This window comes from Camelus ferus, chromosome 5, assembly GCF_009834535.1.
Source record: "Camelus ferus isolate YT-003-E chromosome 5, BCGSAC_Cfer_1.0, whole genome shotgun sequence".
Classification (NCBI taxonomy): domain Eukaryota; kingdom Metazoa; phylum Chordata; class Mammalia; order Artiodactyla; family Camelidae; genus Camelus; species Camelus ferus.
The window spans coordinates 61,598,653-61,616,901 of NC_045700.1; positions in this window are offsets into that span (position 1 = coordinate 61,598,653).

Here is an 18,249-nt window from a genome sequence, read left to right on the forward strand (position 1 = left end):
TATATAATCATAAGGCTGACATGCTGTCAATAGCACTCAGCTCAGAGCTGAGCAGTGGTGACAGGCTGATGCTGAACTATCCGCAAAGAGCCAGAGAACACATTCGGTGGATGATGGGCCTGAACTCGGCTGGGAGAAGCCCTGGGGTTGACTCTGGTTCTGGTACACCTAGATAAGAGTCAAAGTAGTGTTAGAGGCAAACTAACAAGGTACGAAATCCTTCCTGCCTTTGGCCAGGATGTGTACCAGGAACTGAGCAAGGACTAAACTTGCCAACAGTGGTCCAACAGTGTACTCTTTAACCCAGTGGTTTCAAAGGTGGTGAATGTGCACCCTTAGGGGTCTGCAGAAAAATCTCTTGCAGTTAAAGGAAGAAAACATTAGAACTTGTATATATTTTTATCTGGAAAGAAATCCATTAAAATTACTGATATTTAATATGTGGGTTGACCCTGGCCCTGCACTAGATCTATTTAAGTGATCTTCGGTGGAGGGGACATTGCTTTCTCACATGTTGCTTCTATCAGAAGGGACTTTCCTGGGTGAATTTTTAGTCTCTCCACCCCCTGACCCCATGCTGTCAGTGTCACCCCTGTGGAGTTCTCTCTTGGGGAGGCCTGCCCCAGTTTAGCAATGCCTAGACTGAGTGCATAAGGCTGCTCATCCTGGGGTCCTGTCAGCTGGCCCATTGGGCTCCCACATTAAGTTACACTCTCTAACCTAGATTTTTAATAATAAAAATGATCATATGTCTGCCTATACGACAAGTCATTTTATTCCTCAATTTGCTCGGAGAGACTCCAGCAGTCTTTTATCCTATATGATAACATGAAGTTTTCTGAGGGAAGTGTAGGAGTTCCACAGCTGGAGGGCTGGACGGTGGTACTCTCACTCATTCATTCATTTCATTCTCTTACCAATTACATGCATATGACCGGGTGGTCTTATGGGTGTGCCAGATATCATTCATCGGCTCCTCCACATCAACTATTTTCACCCCTTTACACTCTCCTCTGTGCCCTGGAAGACTGACTACGGGTCACACCCGAGGGCTCCTTTGTCTCTCAGCTTCTGGTTGGTGACATTTTCTGTGACAGCCCGTGGCTAAACTGCCTTGCAGACACTTAGGAAAATATAAATCATCAATCCCTCACAGTAAAGGTAACGTCTTAACAATGAGTGAAATAGCGCTTACTTTTCAAAAAAAATTTGGTGTGGAGGGTGCATTTTGAGGATTTTTGGAATAATTTTTACTATAACTTTTACAGCTTAAACAATGTAAACAAATCAGCTATATTTAAAAAATACTTCTCATATCTTCATACCTAGAAAATTTAATGGCAGAATTTTCTGACTAGCTTAAAAATATTTCACTAAGTTTGAAGTGCATTTGTTAAAATCAAAATAGTCAATCTTTTGATTGTTTGTAAGAACCACTAATTGACAACAAGGAAGATGGAAATTTAAATTTCCAAGTAAAGTTTCAAAAAAAAAATCTTTGTATGAGTTTGTGAACAGGATTGAAAACTGAGTATCATCTTTTTTAAGTGCAGGCAAATACATATTTCTTCTGTTTGCTTCTACTTCTGATTGTGAGGGGCCCTTTTTCAGATGTGACAGCCATTAAATATAAGTATTAAAATAAACTGAACTTCTAAACAGACCTTTGAATTGCTTCAACAAAAAAAAATTTAAACCTAGATTTTTAGAAATATAAGTTTAACTAATACAACATGAAATAATGTAAGATGGAAGGAGCCTGATTCTCTTAATCACTGAGTTGTATGTCACTCCTCATAAACCCACAGAATGTGTTACATGAACAAAAATATAAGCTTAGTATGCTAAGGCCCTGAGATTTTAGTGTTTAGTTACACCAGCTATCCTTTTCAGATAAGAACAGAAACTGGTACTTGGACATGTGCTGCTGCTGTAACAAAACCCCAAAACAAGTAGCATCGGTTTAGGGACTGGCCAGCAGAAGGTGAAGATACAATAAGCGAGCTGGGTATCTGGAGAATTCTGCCATGCACCAGCAAATTTTCAGTAAAGCTGTCATGGGAGGACTTGGAAGGCAGACGGCGAACTCTCGAGCCTGTAGCTCTAGGGAAAGTAGCTGGAACTGTCAGTATGATAGTGTGATGGCCACTCCTGAATCAAGAAAGCCATGCACTCAGGTGAGTTTGGGCTGATTCTTAGGTGGAGAATTGGGAGAGTAGAAAATTCAGGGATCGAGGGTCTTCCATGGTGAAAAAGTTGATAGCTTTGGGATCTGAAATTAAGAAGAATGACTCTGAATGACAAAGGGTTAGTGAGATTTCTCAAGTAACTCCTCCCTTCAGTAAACATCAGATTAAGAGAGGGTCTTTTCCACCATAGTATATTGTTGCTGATTGATTCAAGTCACCTGCCATTAAATTGAAGGAGAAACACAGGGACAAAGAAACAAAGAATAAGGCAAGTTTAATAACTATGCCTAGTAAAGAACCTTGGCACTTAGAACTAACTGGAAGCAAACAGATCAGAGACTTACTAAAAATTTTTTTGGAAGAAATTTTAGTGCCAAAGAAATTGTGAGCCAGGGCTAAAAACGGTCTTAAAACCACCCTTAGACAAGATATGAATGGTTCACAATCCACAAGGAGGGGATAGTCCCTAACAACCATCTCAGATATTTCTGCAGATGATAATGGTTAAGGGAGATGCTCTCAGAGAGGGGAGCCAAGGTCCACAGGAAACAGAATCAGGGACAAAACAAGAAACTATCCACATCTTGGCACATCTAACGCTAACCCTAACCCTAACTCTAACCCTTATCTAGAAGGAGTAATCATTTCTATGGACTGTGGACCGCTGTGTGCATCCCATTCCTCCTTTTTCTGACTAGAAGCTTTTATTGCAGTTATACTGGGGAAAGGACATAAATCACTGGACCCAGGGAAGGCTACATAATTTGCAGGGCCCTTTGCAAAATAAAAATGTGGCGCGCCTGAGAAGAGTTGCCATTAAAGCTACTAAAATATAAAACCGTATGCTTTCTTCTACAGCATGTTTTGACTTATCATGATATTTTATATTTACTACTTAATGTCATTCTAAATAAGTGCTTAATTTTGCAATTCATCTTTATATGATGCAATGCCAGTTTTAAATGCAAATATGAGAACATTTAACTCAAATGTGGAATTACTGAAATTGCACAATTCTTATTTTGTGGCTCGAATATGCATATGCATTTTGTGCTTGCCGGAACAGTGGAAATGCACACAATTAATCCAACTGTTTTTATTTTGCTTCTCGATGCTTGTGCATCATTTCAATAAGTCTCTACCTTTGGCTCACTGATGAGTAAGGAAGAAATGAAAGAAGGAACTATGGTGGCTTGACCTTTCCCGTTCCTTCCACATTGTTTTTTAGTAAGTGGTTGGCTAACGCAGGGAAAGGTAGTGCCAGAAAAAAAAGGATATACTAATAATGTTCCTTGGTCTTTTGTATTTCTTAGAATGTTATTGCCTTCACTCTGTTCAAAATAAGCTTTTGGTTCAACCAAAGCATGGTCTCTCAGTGACTCCATGGATGGAGTCTTCGATGAGCTCATTTAGGGAGAGGATGAGTAAGTTCTTTGTGTGGGAAAAAGAGTGAAATGAATTTTTTGTTAAATAAATAGTTACACTATTGCACTTATTGCAGTCACCACAATCGATTTCTGTTTTCCTTCAGGGTACATGGTTATACTGTGTTTCCCAGTCCTCCCTTGTAGTTAGGTGTGCCTCGGGACCGAGCTCTGTCCAGTGGAACGTGGGCGGAAGCGAAGGAGGCACAGCAGTTCTGTGCCTGGCCTGTAGGAACCTTCCCCACGATCCTCTGCTGTCCTCCTTCTCTTGTTTTCCAGGGAGAGGCATTTTCTTCATGACATGTAATACATATTTTAATTGTACCTTTATCTGCTTAATTCTTCACTTTTCATCCAGTGTAACGTGTTTCATAAGGTCAGCTTTGTCAGTTTCATTAACTTCTGTGTCAGAATATTTGGCACTGAACAAGGGAATAAATAAATAAATATCTGAATACGTACAAAAACTACACTTACTCATTTGGACATTTAACACTTTAGACTCTCTTCAGTTGGTTCCTGCCTTGTCCCCTGGTACCACCTATGTCTGAGCTCAGTCTTGCTTGACTGGGTCCCTGATTCATGCAGTTGAACCTCTACAGTATCACCCACCCCACTGTTTAGACTTCTTCCATTTGCCTGCCATTATGTCCTTTGCCCATATAAATCCCCGAGGACTTCTTCCCTCGGTCTGGATGCTTTGTCCTTAGTATTTGTGCGCATCTTCTCATTCCTGACCTGTCTTCAGACTCACGATTTTGCATTTGCTACCAGTGTAACTGACACTTGCTTCATGCGCAGGTCCAGGATCATGTATCTTACTGCTGTCATGCTGAATCCAAGCTTGTCCAGACAGCCTCTGAGCCCTCTCTTTCCAAATTTCCTTAGTATTCAACACAGTACAAATTATTCTGGCTCAGCTCACCAGTATCCTGAACTAATGTGGTTCATGTCAAACATGAACACTTTCTAAAATAAAATGGGATAGTTTAAATAAGAGGGGAAAGGATTTAATTCAAAACTACTTAAGCAGTGCTGGGGAAAAAAAAAGGTGATGCTAATAATTAGATATTAATCTCAAAGAAGGGCTTGGGAGATCAGAGGTGTGCACCACCTTCAATGTATTATGCACATAGCAAGTGCTCAATAAACATTTTCTTATGGATTATTTGGTTATTGTGACTAAAAGCTCATGATTTTGACAAATATTGATGTAAGTAGGACATGCCACAAAGTCTGTTCCTAGTTCCAGTCTTCTTTACTAGTCTTGGCTCAACATCCAAATGATTATGTTCTGAGATCTCTCGTGGCTACATTTCATCACATTAGTGACAGCACTGAAGAGGCTAAGTGGATGTAGACGGTTCATAAAATCATTTCAAGGAAAGGGCTTCAGGATCCTTCCAGCTGCTATTCAAATCTATGTCATTATTTACTGTAGAACATAAAACACGAAGGTCTCATGGATTTCCTCCCTCATTGAACTGACACCCGCCAAGCCATGTGATGAGGCAGATTTCGTTTCCCCAGGCATCCTATTTTTTCTCTAAATTGTGGATAACTGGAATTGACAGTCTTGTGGAATTTAAGGGAATTAAATGCAATAGGCTAAATCTTTGGTGCTTTGCAATGAGCAGGCCACATGAAGTGGGGGCAGAAAACTGGGAAGTTACCATGTATGTGTTTTGAGATAAACACCTTGTTGCTGCTGACATTCTGCAACTTTTTCTTATATTAAAAAAAAAAAAAAGCAAGCCAAACAGATTGCCATGGAAATGCTTATGATGTCACAGAGGATGATGACTTCTTGTAATCTGTAAGCAGCAAGAGCAGATGTGCTTATAAGAAACAAAGATCTTGTCTGCATACAAATGTTCTCAAAATAAAATACAGAGCACATAATGCAAAGAAAAAGAATCACTTCTAAATAGAATGTTTTACAAAGTTTTCCATAAAGCTTCAGCTGTTCCTCAAAGCACAACCAGCTTGAACATGGAGAGCAGACGTGAAATCACAGTACTCAAAAAATTAGTATTCAAGTTGCACAATCTCTCCTTTCAAAGGCTTCAAGCACACTTTATGCATGCACAATTATAGAAGCAGGTAATGAGAGAGATTCTGATTTTCCCCTTATTGTTGTTATTTTACTTGGCTAGACAAGTCTTGATAAAATTGCTTTGTTAAAAATAAATCTAAGCAATATTTATTAATTCTATTCAAAAGATCTTCTGGCTTTTATTAAAAGATATATTGGATAATTTTTCTGAAACACATTCTGTCCATGGCGATGGGAAGCAACGTATCAACTTTGAGTAAAGAATCAAAGCTCAGTAATAGTTAATAATCTTCAAGCTATAGTACTTTTTTTTACAATTTTATTATTTCACATCACAGTTAATTTCATTCAATTATCAGAGATTTTTAAAAAGGATATTCAAAGTTTATGACTATGACCTCCTGAAATACATAGATATGATAAACAATATATCAAATGAATGAGTCGTGTCAAAATATATTACAATGCTTTCATTACATCACTTTGAATTTAATCCCATACCTTGACTATCATTGATACCCTCCCAAGTTAATTCTTCAGATTCTCATATCAGACTCCCACAGTATCCTCAAGTATTTCTTAGAACTAATCTAAGTTTAAATAATAAAAGTGAATTAATTATAATAAAGTTCTCATTCCTTGCAATAAAAAACTCTCCATCCAACTTGCAACATGGATTTACCAATAAAATGTTAATTCTTATATAGCTAAATGAGAGATGTGAACTGAGTGGAAAGGAGATAAATTAACAATTCTGGCAACTCCTGAAATATATTGCTCCTAGAGAATTCTACTGTAGAACAATCTTTTAAGTGAAAACATAAAGATTTAACAGGCTAGAATTCTGCATTACTATTAAGTGGTAGCATATACATGTGATTTTACTCTCAATTTAATGTTCAAAGTAATTTCTTCATTTTCACTCAAATGAAAATTGAGTTTGTCAATTTCACTGAGAAATGAAAATACTAGAATTACATAAAAGAAAAACAAATAAAAATAAAGATTAAAAATTAAAAGTTCACCATGTTCTCCTGCTTGAGTTAAAAGAAATTGAGAATAGGTAACAGGTGTTTCTGAAAGCTAGACTTTAATCCTAGTTTTAGTTCTGTGATCATACTGAAGTCATATACTATTTTAAGACATAAGCTCACTTTTTTAAAGTACATAATATGAATACAGTATTCTAAATGGACACCAATGTTTGAGGTGTACACTGATAACAGAAATAATATGATAATATAACTTCTAACAAAGAGGACTAAAAACACTTAAGAGACAGGCTTTTTATAAACACTGTAAAGATTCAGGAGAAACCAGAGATGTCTATTTAATAACTGCAAAGAGCAATGATAGCTTGATTCATTTAGCCAGGTTCAAAGGCCTAAAGTTTTTTAAAAGGCATAGATATTTGAAAATAGAAAAATAAAAAGGAAATTGCATTAAAAGGGCTTTTTAATGAATGAATGGCTAGGCAGCATTGGAATATTTTATAATATTTTATTGATGAAGGAGTCCATCTCTATGATATTTTTTTATTAACAAAGATAGTACCAAATGTGTGCAAATCACTGTACTGAAAAATAAGGATGTTAAAAAAAATGACCCAGTCTTTCTCTAAGATGACTCTAAAATAGTAAGGGAGATAAGATACACATGCGTGAAAAATTATATTTTCTTGTGAATTAAATAAAATTATTGATATAGACAGTAGATGCTAAGTTAACCTAAATGAAATTAAAAAACACGTATTTATAAGGTAGCAGCATAGATCAGGGGCACAAATACAAAGTGTGGTTTCATGATTCAGTAGAACTAAAACTGTTTATGAATAAAATGTGATAGATTATGTTGTCTTTCATATGGAAAGATTTTTTGTCAACAGTTTTTTTGTAGCTTTAACTTCATTAAAAGTGTTTAAGTCAAAATTTTCCATTTTAAAGACTCCCAACAAGAGCAAAGAAACAACAACTGATAGTTTTTTCTCTTTGCGGGAGATACTTAAATTTGGAAATCGTCATAAACTTTGCATCCCTGACATAAGCATGGGTTAGTTTAGCTGTTTGTTGCTAGATGAGGTTTTTCTAGGCAATCACACACAGATGCTCTAATTTTTAGTTGGCTGAGGTCCATACTAAAAAAATCTGAATTTGACCTTATTTTATTCGGAGGATTACATTTTGAAGAGCAAGAATGAGATATGAGTATTCTGATCCACATGGCAGAGAATATGTTTATTTTTCTGATTCTTCTTTTACTAAAATGGAAAGAGATAAAAATGTTGGGAAGGAAATCAATAGAAACAAAGTATGAAGCAATGGTCAGCTTTTATGTCACTAAAATAATTTACTGTACTAGCTGCAATCACATTGATTTAAGGATGTCCTTTGCAAAACTATCATTCAGAATATTTGCCTGCTTTATTAAGAAACACAATACAACCTTTATCAGGAAGATGTTCTCAGCTTTGATTTGATCAGTTACTAATATTACCTCATCTAATCCTTATTTAAAAAATAAACTTATGAGTTAAGTTGTATTATTAACTATCCATTTTTTAACAGATAAGGAAACAGATTAAGAAACTTGTCCAATTGTTAAGTAACACAGTAAGTGTAGAGCTGGGATTTGACCTAGGCCTTCTGGATTGAAAGCTGTTGGTCATTGAACCACAAATGACAGACACTTTTGTCAGTATCACCTGGGTCAAATTCCTCTTGAGCCTTGAGCTGGGGAATTCTGTGCGTAGGTTTGGGTTGGTGATCTCACAGCTTCCTAGACAGTCAGAGCTATGTAACCTGTAGTGCATTTCCTCTTTTGCCTGGTTGTTAAGAGTTCAGAAGTAAACTGTGTTCAATTGCAGCTTTTTTGTAAACAGAATTTCTTGATGCTTTTTCTTTCCCCTTTGCTTTCTTTTTGTTATATATCATCTTATTGTTCTGTGATTTACTTGCATTTGAATTCTCTTAGGAGGTTGTCAGCCGAGGGAGTCTGAACAGGGATTCCAGGAGGTGAGCTGCCCAACTGGAAGAAGGCACGAGGAGCCAACATGGAGCAAAACAGCACTTTACTGCAGTACAAGCAGGTGGCGTGCGCCTCAGGTGTACGCACTTGTTCTTTTATATCGCTAGTGGCGCATGCGTAGTGTTCATAATGCTGACTCATGCTACTAGCGCATGCGTACATTTACTTCTTAACACGTGCAAGTTATTATGGACTTTGGCCTGGGTCACATGGCCTACTCACTTAAGGCTGCTGACAGAGGTATCAATCAATAATCAATTTTTAACAGTATCCAGATATCTGTCTTTTTTTCTTTTTTAATGTCTATTTTCTCAGTTCTTATGTTCTTTTTTCTGGGGGGTAATTTGTTTTATTTATTTATTTTTAAAGGTGGTACCAGGGTGCTAACCCAGGACCTTGGACATGCTAAGCACATGCTCTATGACTTGAGCTATACCCTGACCCCCAAAGAAATCAGTCTTGAACAGAACTTCTGTTTTTCAATTTATAAATCAAAGAACTACAAGAAGACCAGATGTGGTTACTATCAATCATTTAAGATAAGGCATGGCTAAACTAAACTGAAAGTTCACCTGAAACCAGTGATCTTAACTTCTTTTAACATTTAATAATAAATACATACATGTTTAGTTAATTTTGTCCTTTTCAAAGCACTCATTCTTTCCTTCAGCAGCTCTGGAAGAACCACTGGTGACTAGGCCCACTTCACATGGTAAAGATGAGGTTAATAGTGATCTCCTGACTTTATCTTCCTATATAAAATGCCTTTTTTTATCTTTCATCAAAGGCAGAGTTAAATGGTAGAAAATGAAAGACTGTGATTCTAGATGACTTGTCTCTATCTAGCTATCTTGCTAGCTATCTTGCGTCTATCTAGAGTTCTACCACTAACTAGCTAGTTAACACTGAGAAATCAAATATTTAAGTTCTATGGGTTGAGTATTATATGATTAAAACACATCTTCATTGCATAATTCCACTTCTTCTTTTCCCTGGATACTTTGATCACTCACTGGAATTATCCTTTCATTTCATATATGAAGAAGCCAAGATCAGAGAAATGAGTGAATCAATCAGAGAAAAACAGTACAAAGGTCTCCTGAATTCTGGAATTTCGTTTATTAAAAAAATCAAACATTGCAGATACACTCCATGTTTCTCCCTCTCAACCCAGAGGTTATTGCTATTCTGAAAGTGATGTCTTTCTTTTCCTTTTTATTATACTTTTACTGCATATATTTATGTAAGTAAACTATACATAATATTGTTTCCAATGTTTTTAAGAACTAATGTAAGAATCCTTTTATAATTGGCTCATTTCACCCAACACATTTTGGATTTTATCCATGTTGATATATGTAGTAGTATATAAATGCTATATAATGTTTCAATGAAATGATACACCTCATTTTGATTTATTTTCTTGAACAGTAGCTTTCTCCCTTCTTTTGACTATGCAATCCACTGGAGGTAAAATACATTTTCAGTGGTGAGCCAGTAGATAAATATGTGTTATCTGTGTAATTAGCTAACCTTTTAATTAATCCCTGTTATATGTGATTCATTTCCATTCTATTTCATTTTTTTAAATGCTGGTTATGATCCTCTAAATATATGGCCTGACATTTTAAAGAAACTTATAGGAAATATTTTTCAAATTGCTACAACACTTGCAATACTCTGATATTCCTCTAGGATGGCGTGGGAAGCTAAGGGGACAGGGTGAGCCCAACTTAGGATTTTCTCAGGCAATGAAAAGACGTTAACTAAAAAGGAATATATTAAACACGTGGATGGCTCGGAGATAGAAAACAAGTTTGTGAATCACAGTTTTAGGCAGTGAGGCTGACTTCTTATCATGAGGTAATTCAGAAAACTGTGTATAGATTTTTTAATCAATGATTCATATTTTAAATGGATGCTGCCAGCTTACTACTTTAAGGACTTCTATGGACAGTCTATTTGTAAATTGGAATGAATATTTTTAGAAAGTGAATTTAAAAAACACTCATTTTAAGTTACATATTTATGTATCATGATGACTGAAGAATGTCTATCGCTCAGGGAAATGGCTTTATCTATATTTCCATAAGCTATATCGACAAGCTTTATGCCTCAGTTGTATTACCATATATTATTTGCAGACTTAAATACAAATGACCTTACGGACTTAAAGGTCTCCTATGAAGATGTTGTCATGGGGATTTCTGTATTTAGTGAAAGTGGGACTGTTTCTTTCTTTCTTTTTTTTTCTTTTTAAAAGAATTTTCAGTTCCATTTTGGTTACATGTTACATTGGTCTTTGAAGGTGCATTTTAGCCTATGGCTGTGACTAGAGACATGAGAATATTTTGCTTTTAGCAAGGTTGTTAATTTCTGCTTGCTTTTTGGTGTTGTCGTCTGACTTAAGTCCTCTAATGCTTTCATCATCAGCTCTCAGTGTACAATGCTTGGCAAAATCTAGTGACTTCGATGAACAAACCAGCCTTCAAACGATCCAGAAGTCTTAAGCTGCCTTGTTTTCTTACCCTGATTTTGCAGGAAGTAATGGAGTTGAGTTGGCAGAGAGAAAGCTGAATCTGCCAAAGCTCCAGGGAAAGAACGCTCAAAACGTAAGTGCAAGTGTTAGGAGTTATCATCCCAATTAGGAGCCATTTTATGGCGATAATCTGCAGGAACTTGGATATTGTTAAATGTTTATAGAGGCCTTTTACTTGAAACTTTCACCTTGTAATATAGTAACTGCTACACTCTTTGACCACAAAATAAAGGTATAAATAATAACAGGCATATTTAACCTCTCAAGGTCTGGTTGTCCATCTGATTCCAGATTAAAGGTGTCAGAAAGTTGGTAAGATTGAAATAGAAAGGAGCTCCAGCTGAGGTCAGCTCATCTCTTTTGTACTTTCAATTCAAATACTACTCGGACTCCTCTCCTCTGATTCAATATCCCACTGCTCCATCCCCACCCGAACCTTTCTTACTGTGATCCTTGGAACTCTTCCCTCAAGCAAAACAACCAACCAACCAAACAAGCAAATCCATACAACATTTTCTCACATATTAAAAAAAAAAAAAGATTTATTTCCTAAATGAAAGAGATTTCCCTTGGGGCCTGCTGCTCCCCTTTAAGCCAGGGTGAACATGTTACTTAACACAGACACTAGGGCAATTTTAAGAGTAAAAGATGGCACTGGTAATAATGGTGTCAGGACCACAGGTGTGAGTCAGGGTTGTTACTGGCAAACCAGATGATACGGTCACCCTAATTATAGTCCTCTCAAGTGAAGGCCATGCATTTTCCTACTATTCACCCAGCCCAGGATTAGAAAATCGGGTCAAAATCCACCATACAATCCAAAGCCATATTTTCAGAATATTTACACTTCTGTATGAAACTCCAGGTCCTCTGATGTTCCTTTTTTTCCTGCTACTTTTCCACTACCCTTCCTCCTTGCTATAATTTATCAGCCACCTCTCAGGGACTCAGTCTTCAAAGACTTTGGCACCTTGCTCAGTGTCTGCCTCTATTCTCCAAGGCCCAAGATAATCTCCTGATCATTATCCTATCACTTTTCTGATAATCCAACTCCCAGGGGCCATAACTTCTCCACTTCTAGTCTGGATCCTGGTGCCTTGTTCTCCAGCAGAGATATCAATTTTTTATTCACAGACCTCTATACTTACATCTCTCACTCAGCATTCCCTCATATACAAGTTCTTCAATCTCATTGGGATCCAAGGTCTCTCTATCACTCTACTTTGTCCTGTTTGTCAAGTACCCGATCCGTCAGTATCCTTCCCAGTGTAGCTTATTCAATTATTCACTGATACAACTTCTTTCCTTAAATTAAACTCAATTTCTTTGATCCAGTGTCTTCCAGCTCCCCACCTGGTGAAATTTCTACACTGGATACACGTTGTGCTTCCTTTTTTTCCCTCCAAGATTATGCCTCCACTGGGAGCTCAGCTCTAGTTATCACATGGAGCATGTTGCTGGCTGATTTGTGGTCACCAACCTCAACTGGTTCCTCTATTCTGCCCATCAATTTTTTCCATACTTTTTAAGGTTATCCTCTCCCACATTTTTCATAGCAACTATTTCAAGCTTATTCACTCTTTTAAAACTTTGAATCCAGTCACTTTTCCCTTCACTCTCAGTAACACTGATATCTTCTTCAAACCCTCCCCAACTTCCCACCATGTCAACTAATGAACTTACCTGCATCTGCACCCATCCTTTCTTGCTTCTCTTAAGTACAAGAGGTTATCTCCTCCCTACCTGGAGCTAATTATTTCACTTGTGCTCTACATAATTTTTTCCTGTTCCCCCAGGGAACTCACTTCACCAGTTTTCTCTCTTCAGTCTCTAAATTGCTATTGACACCTTCTCATCAGCATTAAGGAATGCTGAAGTCTTACATACAAAACAAAACTTCCCTCAACTCCACGTACTCCTCCAGCTACTAGCCTCTGCCTTTCCTTTGATAGCCAAACTCACAGACATTTTTGCTCCACATGCATTGCCTCTACTGCCTTGCTTCTTATTCTCTCAACTCTGATCTGTTTTTTGCTGTCATCAGTATGGGCAGCATTTGTTGCTGTTAATCTCTTTCTCTTACTTTCTTAGATCTCCTGGTTTCCATCTCAGATCTCGGAATGGTTCCTTTTAGACAGCTTATCTCAAAAATGCTGCTGTCCCTCATGAACCTCCTTAGGCAGGCTGGCTTGACTCAGTCGGAATAATCCATTGAAGTCCTAAAGGGAGCAAAAGGCTGAGTCCATGACATTCCCAAGGGTGAGGAGAGCAGTCTGGCCAGAGGACGAGGGTCATGTGCAGGATGGCATGACCTTCGTGAGCGTCACTGTTCAGGTCTGGCCTTCAGCCTTGTGAGGCTACAGAAATTTGACTTCATATGTGTACTATTGTTCTTTGAAAGAATAAATAAAAATGTTCAAACTTGTAAGACATGGCTGTACAAATCCCAGAAACATCATTTATTTTTAAAGAAAAATATAATTGCCAAGTCTATTTCCTCCACACAGGAAAATGACATGGAGAGTGAAAATATTACAAAGCTGCTAATGTTGGGTTTGGGATTGATCAAGGGGTTCTGTGTATGATAAACTGCCTAGTGGTTCCAAGTCTTACAGCCTGCAGTGTCCACCTCCACATCAGGAATGATCTCTGAAGGCAATATTCCCAAAGATTCGAGACTTCTCTAATTCATGTTACATTGTGAAGAAAGATGATTCCTAAATATTTAACTAGTCTTCTGTTAAGCATTCACTCTCTAATATAAATATTAGGAAATTATTTTAAGAACATACTATGAACATACCAGACCCTTTGTTCATTTCATTTCTTGGCTATTTCATGACATTTTGGGAAGCTCTTCTGAATTAGAACAGGTTATTCAAAAATACCCTAAAGCAAATTTCCCCCAATAAAAGTATTTTTTCTTTTTTGGGGGGGGGGGAGGAGGGGGAAACTCTGCTATTGAGAGAATACATATGTCACTTGTATACTTATGCAAACAGGGATGGAAAATAACTAATTAAAATAATATAGCTTTATTCATCTACTTCAATATTCACTGTATTTGTAAATTAAAACTGAGATAAAAATTCTAATCTCACAGGCTTCACTTAATGGATCCTAGCAAATGTCCAAATTGACCTCTACTATAAACTGAGAACTGCTCTCCACTTAAGAAAAAAATGTTTCTTGATATCCAAAATGTCATTTAAGAACACCATAGCTATTTAAAATCACCATGTTCACCACAGAAAGTCAGTCATTCATTCTTTGCACACACAGGTGAAGTGAGTCTACAAAAGGGAGGAGTTTGATGCTATGTTTCTTGGAGCAATGAATCAGAAATGACCCCCTTTGAGAGAAAATGTACAAATATGCTTGGTGACCCAGAATTTAAAGTTAAGTTCTTGTTTATATCTCTTTACTCAATTCTCTATAGGGTAGTTAACTTTTAATCCACCCTCAGTGGTTCTCTCATCAGTCACTTGTTCAGAAGAGCTCAGGGTAGGTACAGATGAATATCTGATGTTAAAATATTAGATGTGAAATACAGCATGTTGCACACACAAATAGGCTCTGGATTTGGTAGAGTTCTATGCTGATACCACATTTGAGTAACCTCTTAAGAACACCGTGGACATTTAGTTTTCCTTTCAAGCGGCTCAGTGTTGGACACTATGTTACTCAAAGGGCTGGATTTAACTACATCAAGAGGTCTGTATGATTGATAACATATTTGGCTGTTTAAGAGACTGTGTAGCCTGGTGGTTATTCCCATGGGCTTTCTAGAACTTAAAACATACCTTTGAGTCCAGCTCTGACAATGTGGGATGCTTGACCAGATAATAATGTCTCTAAGCTTTAATTTCTTCATATGAAAAATGGAGATAATATTACTTCTCTTGAAAATGACTGTGGGCTTAAATGAGATAATACATGTAATGTGCTTATCATGATGCCTGGCATAAAATAAATGCCTATGGGGATGATAATAATATATATGGCTTTCCTAGTCCCACTGCTACTCCAACTTCATTGAAATCAGTTGTATCATTAAAGTCTTATACATTCTGTCTGAGGATTTATTTCTCAAAAATAGTATACTTGCAAGACTATAGTCTTCCAATGAAGCAGTTTCTGGAATAGAGTTTATAGGAGTCCTGATGATATCCTTAGTCTACTAGGTGGGACTTTCCCTGGTGTCTGGTACCTCACCGTGACGTCAAGTTTTTAGTACCTTTTTGCAGCTTGAACATCGCTACTGGGGGAGAGATCCTGATGGTGTTATTCTCACCTTCCTATATCATGTCTCGGGACAGTTCAGAATGCCACACTAACCTCTATTTTAAGCTAACCTTTCTCTAAACCACAAGTCATGAAAATTGGGGGAGGTGACATATGACTTTACTACCTGTCAGTGACCTTTCTTTGATTCATTTCCCTCCCTCCATACCACATGCCCTCTTTCAGAGTCATCAAGCAGGAAATGGCTCCCCATTTCTATCCCTGTATGGCTTTTATTCCCTAGGTTGCCACCATCTGGCTATAAAAAGGAGAAAGGTTGAATCCCTGGATTCTTTCCTTCGCTTTCTGTTGTTAATGAGTTCTACTTTCTTTGGTCTATATAGGATTGTTTAACCATGTGATTAGACTTTGCTGGGCTGCGAAAGAATTTTGGTTTATAAAGAGTTGAGGCTTCTCACAAACACTGGGCATGTAATTCCATGAGTTTTTCACAGGATTAAAAAAAAAAAAAACAGGCTGATACTCCTTGGTTTAACTACCAGATATTTCCACTGATACAACCTGCCATCAGTCTACTTTAGGCTCTACTTCCAGCAGAATTCAACCATTGGGATTATAGATCTTAAGGCTAGTCAGCCATAAGATCACATCCCAATTCCAAAGTCAAATGATGATTTTTGGTTTTCCTTCTATTTTGAGAGGGTGTTTATTATTCTCTTATCTAAATTAGTGCTCACAAGACAATTTGCTCTCTTTTTACAGTTATCCTTTTATTTGTGAACTGTGTCTTCAAAAAGTTGAAGCATATTTTTCTTTTCTCATCCTAACACTTTCCAATAACCTCATTATACTTTTTGTGTTTGATGATTTTAGAGTTTCTTAGAAGAATCTTCTCCATGCCTCTTAGAGTTTTTTTTTTTTTTTTTGAGCATCACTATATCTGCGCGTGACCCAGCTCAACTTTCCTTCATTTTTGCATTAATGGAACTCCTTTTCTCAAATGTTGAACACATCTGCCTTTTTAAGCAACTATGGAAGATTTTAGTGACATCTTTGAAAATGTGTGCTTTGATTTTTTTTTTTTTTTTTTTTTTCAGAAACCTCTCCAGTCTTCACCACCTTGGTCTAAGTTAACTCCCACAATTTATAATTCTCATTTGGGATAAAGATAGCTTATCATCTGCTCCACATCTTTCTGGAAGAAATCTGATATTATTCTATCAAAGTGTGAATTTAAGTCATAATGTTACTTCTTCTAGGGACTTGGGTATTTGCACAAGAGCCTTATCTAATTGCAAAGTGACACTCTTAAGAACTGTTAAAAGACATTATTGTTCAAGGTGGATGGAATGAGAAGACCCTTACCATGTGGGACTCCCATGCCAGCTGGATAGACCCCACACTCTCAATGTAGTTACGGAGGCAAAGTTGGGAGGTATTACTACATCTTACTCTTGAAATGGATTTGGCATCTTGGGATGTTTTCTTTGAAACTATGGTTCCATTTATGGCTTCCCTGCTTCTCCATAGCGCCAATCTAGGTCGACAGGAGAAAGTGAGACCATTGTTCCATATCCTGCTTAAAAAGAAACACCACTTCAAAGGGAACACCACCACCTGACAAAAATAAAACCAGTAATTGGTTTTCAAACATTTTGCCTATGTGTGCTTGGTAAATTTAACTTTTTCAGGGATTCACGTTATTTTAGGGCATCTACTCTGGTTGATTATGTTCTATACCTAGCACAATACAGCCATCAAGATAAAAAAATCAATATGTAATTCATTTCCAAAAATTTCTTCGATATTAGGAAAATATTGCAATGTTTCAAACTGTCCCTTCCTACTCTCTGCTAAAAACAAACTTAAGAACATAAAGTTAATTCCTTGAATAAACAAAAGTGGACTTTTATTCAAATTCCTTTAAAGGATACAAGGGCTTTTAAATCTAAAATAGATAAAATAAAGCATCTGAAGAAAATAAAAGTAATACTTCATAATATACCTTTTAGCTACACTGTCTTTTAAAACTTTTTGTTAATTGCACTTGCTGATTATAGAATTAACTCTGTTGCTTGCTTTGATAGTCAGCCTGGTTCATGAATTATCAGGTATTAACATGAAATAATTTGTTTATGAAACAGAGGGGTCACATAAATGTATTATACTCAAAATTATTTTAACCATCTTTACTACTTAACACTTGCAAAACTTAGACTTAAGACCTTACTTCACTTTCTTCACATGGGTCGTAAGACAGAACTGACCTGGTTAGGTTATTTGTAGCCAACATTGACTAAATTCTTCTGAGAATTAGAGTGAATCTTTGATGTCCTACCCTTTTTGGCCTTTGAAATAGGAGTTTAACACAGTGAGTGTGTGACTAGCTCTGTGTTCATCCATTCAGTAAATGTTTATTGAGAACCACCTTGGGCTGAATACTGTGTTAGTTCTGAGAAAATAATACTTAGCAGGACAGACATAATTCCTGCCCTTAAAAAGATGACCTTCCAGTGGCGGGGACAGATTTTCTTTTAAAAACTCCACAAATGAATAACATATTTACAAGCTGTCTGATGAAGGAAACGTACAAGTGCTAAGATACGGGTTGGTGCTGGGAAGGTGCAGTGTCTGTAGAATTGGGTCGGAAAGGAGGAGGAACCAGCTCTGTGATAAAAGATTAGGGTGGGATATGTTTTCATCCTACCTCCTCACCCCACCCCCAAAGTGAATATTTAACTATCCCTGGATACTGTAGCCAAAGAATATGCT